Source organism: Mesocricetus auratus, unplaced genomic scaffold, assembly GCF_017639785.1.
Source record: "Mesocricetus auratus isolate SY011 unplaced genomic scaffold, BCM_Maur_2.0 Super-Scaffold_6730, whole genome shotgun sequence".
NCBI classification, from domain to species: Eukaryota; Metazoa; Chordata; class Mammalia; order Rodentia; family Cricetidae; genus Mesocricetus; species Mesocricetus auratus.
The window spans coordinates 88,662,138-88,669,471 of NW_024429184.1; the positions used below are offsets into that span (position 1 = coordinate 88,662,138).

Sequence of the window (7,334 nt, forward strand, 5' to 3'; positions counted from 1 at the left end):
CTTTGTCACCTACAGCTGATCACACCACTCCAAACGCACCCGGTCTGATTACAGGGACTTTGAGTCCTGAGCACACTTCTGAGGAACCGAGGCCAACACCTGTTTTCGAGAATCTGAAAGCCACTCCTGTCCTCTATCAGCTCCCCTACCTTGAAAGGATTCTTGGAGCCTGTGGTTTGTGACTTCTGACGTCACTTTCCAGTGGGAGGGGAACCTCAAGGATACACTATTTTTAGGTGGAGCTTTTTTTTTTTTGTACTTAAGTCACAAGGTTTTGTTCTTTGTTGTCTCTTGGGTTTGCTCTTTATATAGTGACTCCAGGATAACTAAAGATCAAGCAGGCAGGGTTGATTTGCAATGTCAAGGAATTAAGTCTTTTCATGCCTTATTTAATTGTCACTGTCACCCTGTAACTCTGTACCAGGTAAGAAAACTGCCACTGACCACATGACTCTTTTTATTTTTTATTTTTCTTCCTTAAGATGGGGTCTTACTATTTAGCTCTGGCTAACCTGGAATTCCCTCTGTAGATCAGGCTGTCCTCAAATGCACAAAGGACCATTTGTCTCTGCTTTCTGTGTTGAGTCCTGGGATTAAAGGTATGCACTACTCATGCCCTGTGGTTACATAACTTTCTTTTTAAGATTTATTTACTTTTATGTACATTGGTATTTTGTTTACATGTATGTCTGTGTGAGGGTGTCATATTCCTTGGAACTGGAGTTACAGACAGTTCTGAGTTGCCGTGGAGATGCTGGGTATTGAACCCAGGTCCTCTAGAAGAGCTTCTAGTGCTCTTAATTGCTGAGCCATCTCTCCAGCACTGCTACATAACTCTTAAAAGTGAGGTAAAGTTGGGCCAAGTGGTGGTGGCCCTTGCCTTTAATCCCAGTACTCAACACAGAGACAGGCAGATCTTTGTGAGTTTGAGGCCAGCCTGGTCTACAGAGTGATTTCCAAGACAGTCAAAGCTACACAGAGGCTGGGAAGTGGTGGCGCACACCTTTAGTCCCAGTACTTGGGAGGTAGAGGCAGACAGATCTTTGTGAGTTTAAGACCATCCTGGTCTACAAGAATGAGTTTCAGGACAGCCTCCAAAGCCACAGAGAAACCCTGCCTCGAAAAGCCAAATAAATAAATAAATGAGCACGGATGAGTCTAAAGGACATTATGTTTCTCTATCTTGTAGAATTGTACAAGTGCAGAGTAGAACAATGTGTCCAGAGGCCAAGTTTGTGAGGTAAATGGGAAGATGTTGGTCAAAAACATAACTTAAGATGAGGAAGTTGTGGTAATCTACTGCTCTTTCGGGGCCTGCAGCTACAGCTTCTCCACTGTCCACCTGTGATTCTCTAGGAGAGGTGACGGTGGCTAGTGTGGTGATAGGCTCTGGTAACTCTGCTGTAGCAATCATCGGACATTTTGTTTTTGTTTCAGTCTTTCTTTGGTGAGGGGAGGGGATGGCAAGTTTCATGTGTAGCATGCTGCCCCCCAGCTCGCTATGTGACTTAGGGTGAACGTCTGTTCTCCCTACTTCTACCTCTGGAGTGTTGGGATTACAGACATGAGCCAATATAGGCAATCTTCATTACAATATGTACATCTCAAATCATCACCTTGGACACCTTGAATATTGTTGTAACAATGTTTTAGGCTACATCTATTTATTCATTCATTGTGTTTGTGTGTGTACCCACATACTGTGTACGTGGAGGTCAGAGGGCATCTTTTGCAGGAGTCAGTTCTCTTCTACTGTGTGGGAGCCTGGAACCAAACTCAGGCCCTCAGCCTTGGCAGTAAGTCTCCTTATCAACCAATCCATCTTGCTGGCTCACGAGTCCCATTTGTCAATTATGCCTGCAATAGAGCTGAAAGGAAATTAAGATTAAGTATAGTGGTTTGTGCCTCTAATCCCAACACTGGAGGGTTCTGTGTCTAAGACAACAGCAAACAGCATAACTAATTATTAAATATTCAAGATGCTAAAGTACTCAGGGAGCAGTGGCTTGCATTATAATCTTGGCACTATGCAGACTGAGGCTGGGTAATTGCTGAGAATTACAGGCCGGCCTGGGCTATAGAAAGAGAACCTGTCTCCAAAAGAGGAAAAGAAGAAAACAAATTAGTCATATCTTTAAACGGTGTAATGAGGGCTGGGAAAGTGGCTCGGTGTTTAAGAGAAGGACCTAAGTTGGGTTTCCAGCCCCTATGTCAGGCAGCTCACAATTGCTTGTGACTCCAGTTCCAGAGCATCCAAAGACCCTTTCTGATCTCCAGGGCACCTGCGCACACATGGTGTATATAAAGTCATGTAGGCACACACAAATATAAGTAAAAGCATAATTAAAATTTTAAAAATTTAAATGGGATAATATGCCAAAGGTGTACTCAGTAATACTTTCAGAAAATAAATATTTGTTGTTTGGTTGGTTTTTTTGCACAGAACCCAAAATGACTTCCAACTTACTATGTAGTCAAGGACGGCATTGAAGACTTGGTCTTCTGGCCTTCACTTCCTGCATAATAGATTACAGGCTTAGGCCACTCTGCTAGGTTTTCCCTTTCTTTTTTTTTTTTTTTAAAGATTTATTTATTGATTATATATGCAGTGTTATGCCGGCACACATGCCTGCAGGCCAGAATAGGGTGCCAGATCTCACTACAGATGGTTGTGAGCCACCATGTGGTTGCTGGGAATTGAACTCAGGACCTCTGGAAGAGCAGTCAATGCTCTTAACCGCTGAGCCATCTCTCCAGCCCCGGTTTTCCCTTTCTTAACTGACAAATTAATTGCTTTACTCTTCTTTGCTATAGAATGGCTATAACTCAGGAGTATGGCGGGAAAAACTTGCCTAGGTTTACACTGTGGGTACCATCCTGATAGACCTTGATAACGTGGATTTTTTTCCTTGGGATATTTAAAACTGTTTTGGCTGGGTGCGACAGCACTAAGTCAGGAAACAAAGAAAGGAGGATTGTTACATGTTTGAGGTCAGCCTGGTCTGCATAAGGAGTTCCAGGCCAGCCAGAGCTACATACCAAGACCAAGGCCCTATCTAAACAACAACAACATATGGGACGTAGGATGTAGAGATGTTGAGAGTACTAGTTGCTCTTCCAAAGAACCTGGATTTGATTCCCAGCACCTACATGGCAGCTCACAACTGTCTGTAACTCTAGTCCCAGGGGATCTGACTACCTTTTCTGGCCTCTGTGGGTACCAGGCTTATATGAGGTGCATAGACATAGATGTAGGCAACACACATACACACACACACACACACACACACACACACACACACACACACAAATAAATGATAATGCAAATAATAATAATAGTAACAATAAATTGCCTTAGTTAAGGTCTATTGGTACAATGAAACACCATGACCAAAAAGCAAGTTGGAAAGGAAAGGTTTATTTATTTGTCTTACACTTCTGTCTCACAGTTCATCATCAAAGGAAAAAACTCAAGCAGGGCAGGAGCTGATGCAGAGGACATGGAGGGGTACTGCTTACTGACTTGTTACCCATGGTTGTTCACCCTGCTTATAGAACCCAGGACCATGAGCCCAGGGATGGCACCACTCAAAATGGGTTGGGCTCTCCTTAACTGATCACTAAGAAAATGTCTTATGGCTGGATCTTTTTTTTTTTTTTTTTTTTTTTTTTTTGGTTTTTTGAGACAGGGTTTCTCTATGGCTTTGGAGGCTGTCCTGGAACTCGCTCGGTAGACCAGGCTGGCCTCGAACTCACAGAGATCCGCCTGCCTCTGCCTCCCGAGTGCTGGGATTAAAGGCGTGTGCCACCAACGCCCGGCATGGCTGGATCTTATGGAGGCATTTTTCTCATTTGAAGTTCCTTCCTCTCTGATGACTCTAACTTGTGTCAAGTTGCCAATACACCAGCCAATGCAATAATAATAAATAACACATAAAGTTCAGTTTTGAGTATGTGTATGAGTGTGTGGTGTATGTGTGGGTGCATTCACCTATGTGTATGTGTAGAAGGCAGAGCTCAGAGTTCAGTGCCTTCCTCCAGCTGGCCTCCTCCACTTTGTTTTTTGAGATAGGGTCTTTCACTGAATCTGGAGCTCACTAAATAGTTACAATGGCTGGGCAGCCAGTTCCTGGAACCCTGTTTCTATCTCCTAGTGCTGGGATTACACCCATGTGCCTCCATGCTTGACTTTTTACATGGGTTCTGGGAACCCAAACACAGGTCCCCACGACTGTATGCCCAGTATTTAGTCCCACTGAGCCATCCTCTTAGTCCCAAGTATACTATTTTTGACTGGCATGTTGTCAAATTCACTGTGTAAGGGGGATCGACCTTGAACTCCTAATCCTCCTGTGCTCACTTCCCAAGTGATGGAATTCCACACACAAGTACCACCATCTCTTGCTTGTGCCTTTCTTTCTTATTAGGTTTAGCTTTAGTGTTATTCTGAGCAAATCTGACTTCATCAAATTCATGAAAAGTATCTTCTAGCACTGGAGAGATGGCTCAGCATTTCGGAGCACTTGCTGCTCTTTAGGGGGATGGGAGTTTAGTTCCTAGAACCCTTATCAGATAGCTCCAGGGAACCCAATACCTTCTTTTGGCCTCTGCAGGCACTTTCAAGCATATGCACACATACATATACACATAAATAAACAATAAACAAAACAAATATTTAAAAAAGTATATCTCATCCATTATTTCCTACCAATATTTTCTTTTGTAGTGTTGAAGCTGCCCATGCAGCCCATGCAGGTATTTCTTTGACTGGCCAGAGGGAACCTATTTGAAATATAGTCTAAAGTTCCTCCAGGAAAGCTATACCCTCTGTCTTCTAACAACAGTAAATGAAAATACAACTTCTAAATTTCTCAGCCATACCGCATATCATCTTCTTTTTATATTTGTCAACCTGTTAGAAAAAGAGTGTCCCTACTCGGTGGTGACAGCATACCCCTTTAATCCCAGCTCTCTGGAAGCAGAGGCAGGTAGAGCTCTGTGAATTTGAGGCCAGCCTGGACAAACAAACAAACACAAAACCAAAACAAAATGAACCCCCCCCAAAAAGTGTGTCCCTTGTAATACATTGCTCATCTGCTTTGCTTTTCATGAAAGAGCCATGTAAGAAAGGTGTCTTTTCTGTTATTGTTGTTTCTGTTTGTTTTTTAAGATAGGGGTTCCCTAGATAGCCCTGGCTGTCCTGGAACTCTTTGTGTAGATCAGTCTGGCAGAGAAGAAGATCCACCTGCTTCTTCCTCTCCAGGGTTTGGGATTAAAGCATGAGCCACTGTGCCTAGTGTCTTAAACTGGGTGTGGTGACTGGCTCCTGCTTGTAATCCTAGCACTTGGGAGAAGCTGGAGGATTCAAGGTCAGTCTGGACTATATAACTACATAAGGAATCTCAGGCAAGCCAAGAGTGAGACTCTGTCTCAAAAAAAAGAGGAGGTGGGGAAAGATATATATATATATTTTTTTTTAATTTGTTTCTTCTTTTGACAGTTGTTCATTTATGAACCTCGCATGCCCACCTCCCTACTTTGGGTTTAAATGAGTTGCTTGTAAGACCTTTTATATTTTCATATCCATTCACAGGATTCAGAAAAACAATGAGAGTCAGAGGGTTTTGTTGTTTTTCTTGAGACAGGGTTTCTCTGTATGACAGCCCAGGCTGTCCTGATCTTCCTTTGTAGACCAGGCTGGCCTCAAACTCACAGAGATCCTCCTACCTCTGCCTCCAGAGTGCTGGGTTTAAAGGTGTATACCACCACACCAGGCTTCAGTGCCCTTTTAAAATAATACATGGTGGAGACACTTTAGCTGTGTGACAGCCTGGAGATGATGCTTCAGACAGTTATAACAGAGGTTAAAAACAAAACAAAACAAAACAAAAACAAAAACTCAAAAAACCCGAGCTGGGCTAGGTTGATTGTGTAGATCATGGTAACTACTGAGGGTCTAAGAGTCAGCTCAGCAAAACCAGTCCCCAGGAAACAATGCATTCAGTGCTAACATTTACAACCCGATAGGGCCTTGCAAGGGGTGTCTTCAGATACAGCTTTCTGGGCTTTGGTGGTTCAGGACGTGGCAGTCAGAGGTGGCATCTTAGGGTCCTGGGGTCTAGAATGCGTCAGCCTGGGGCCCTCTAGAATAAATAACTGGTTTTGGATCTCTCAGCAGCACCACGGCGGTCGGCGAAAATAAGCTGAGGACAGGCAGCAAGAAGGGAGCCAAGAAGAAAGTTGTTGACCCATTTCCTTCTGGAAAGACTGGTGTGACGTGAAAGCCCCTGCAATATTAGAAACATTGGGAAAACACTGGTCACCAGGACTCAAGGAACCAAAATTGCATCTGATGGCCTCAAGGGTCGTGTGTTTGAAGTGAGCCTTGCTGATCTACTGAATGACGAAGTTGCATTTAGAAAATTCAAGCTTATTACTGAGGATGTTCAGGGCGAAAACTGTCTGACTAACTTCCATGGCATGGATCTTACCTAGGACAAAATGTGTTCCATGATCAAAAAGTGGCAGACCATGATTGAAGCGCATGTTGATGTCAGGACAACCGGTGGTTATTTGCTCCGACTGTTCTGTGCCGGTTTCACTAAAAGACGCAACAACCAGATACTCAAGACCTATGCACAGCACCAGCAGGTTCGCCAGATCCGCAGAAGATGATGGAAATCATGATCCGAGAAGTGCAGACAAATGACTTGAAGGAAGTGCTTAATAAATTGATTCCAGACAGCATTGGGAAAGACATAAAGAAGGCACGCCAGTCCGTTTATCCTCTTCATGATGTCTTCGTTTGAAACGTAAAAATGCTGAAGAAACCCAAGTTTTAACTGGGAAAACTCATGGAGCTCCATGGTGAAGGAGGCAGTTCTGGAAAAACTACTGGTAATGACACAGGTGCTAAAGTTGAACGAGCTGATGGATATGAACCACCAGTCCAAGAATCTGTTTAAAATCCAGATTCTTAATAGTGACAAGTAAAAAAGTCTTATTTGTGAAAAAATAAAAACTGGGTTGGTGGGTCAGCCTATACTCCCATCACTTGTGAGAGGGAAGTAGGAGGATTACTGTGGATTTGAACCTAGCTTGGCCTCACAAAGTGAGACTGTGTCTCATAAACTCTTCCTTACAAAAATGTTACAAGAGGAAGCAAGGGAATCTGAGGGTCCTGAGGATTCTGAAGATCCCAGGACACTTGGGAAATGTCATGAGCCAGACATGCATTTTGTTTCTGCTTTGATTTAGCCACATGATCGATGTGTGCTCCATACAACAATTAAAAATACCAACTACTGGCCGGGCGTTGGTGGCGCATGCCTTTA

General features: G+C 43.5%; 1 pseudogene; it reads left to right on the forward strand.

Annotated features, from left to right (window-relative positions):
- LOC101826801 overlaps positions 1-7,015 on the forward strand; it is a 29,974-nt pseudogene extending 22,959 nt beyond the window's left edge.
- Positions 7,016-7,334: the final 319 nt, after the last annotated feature.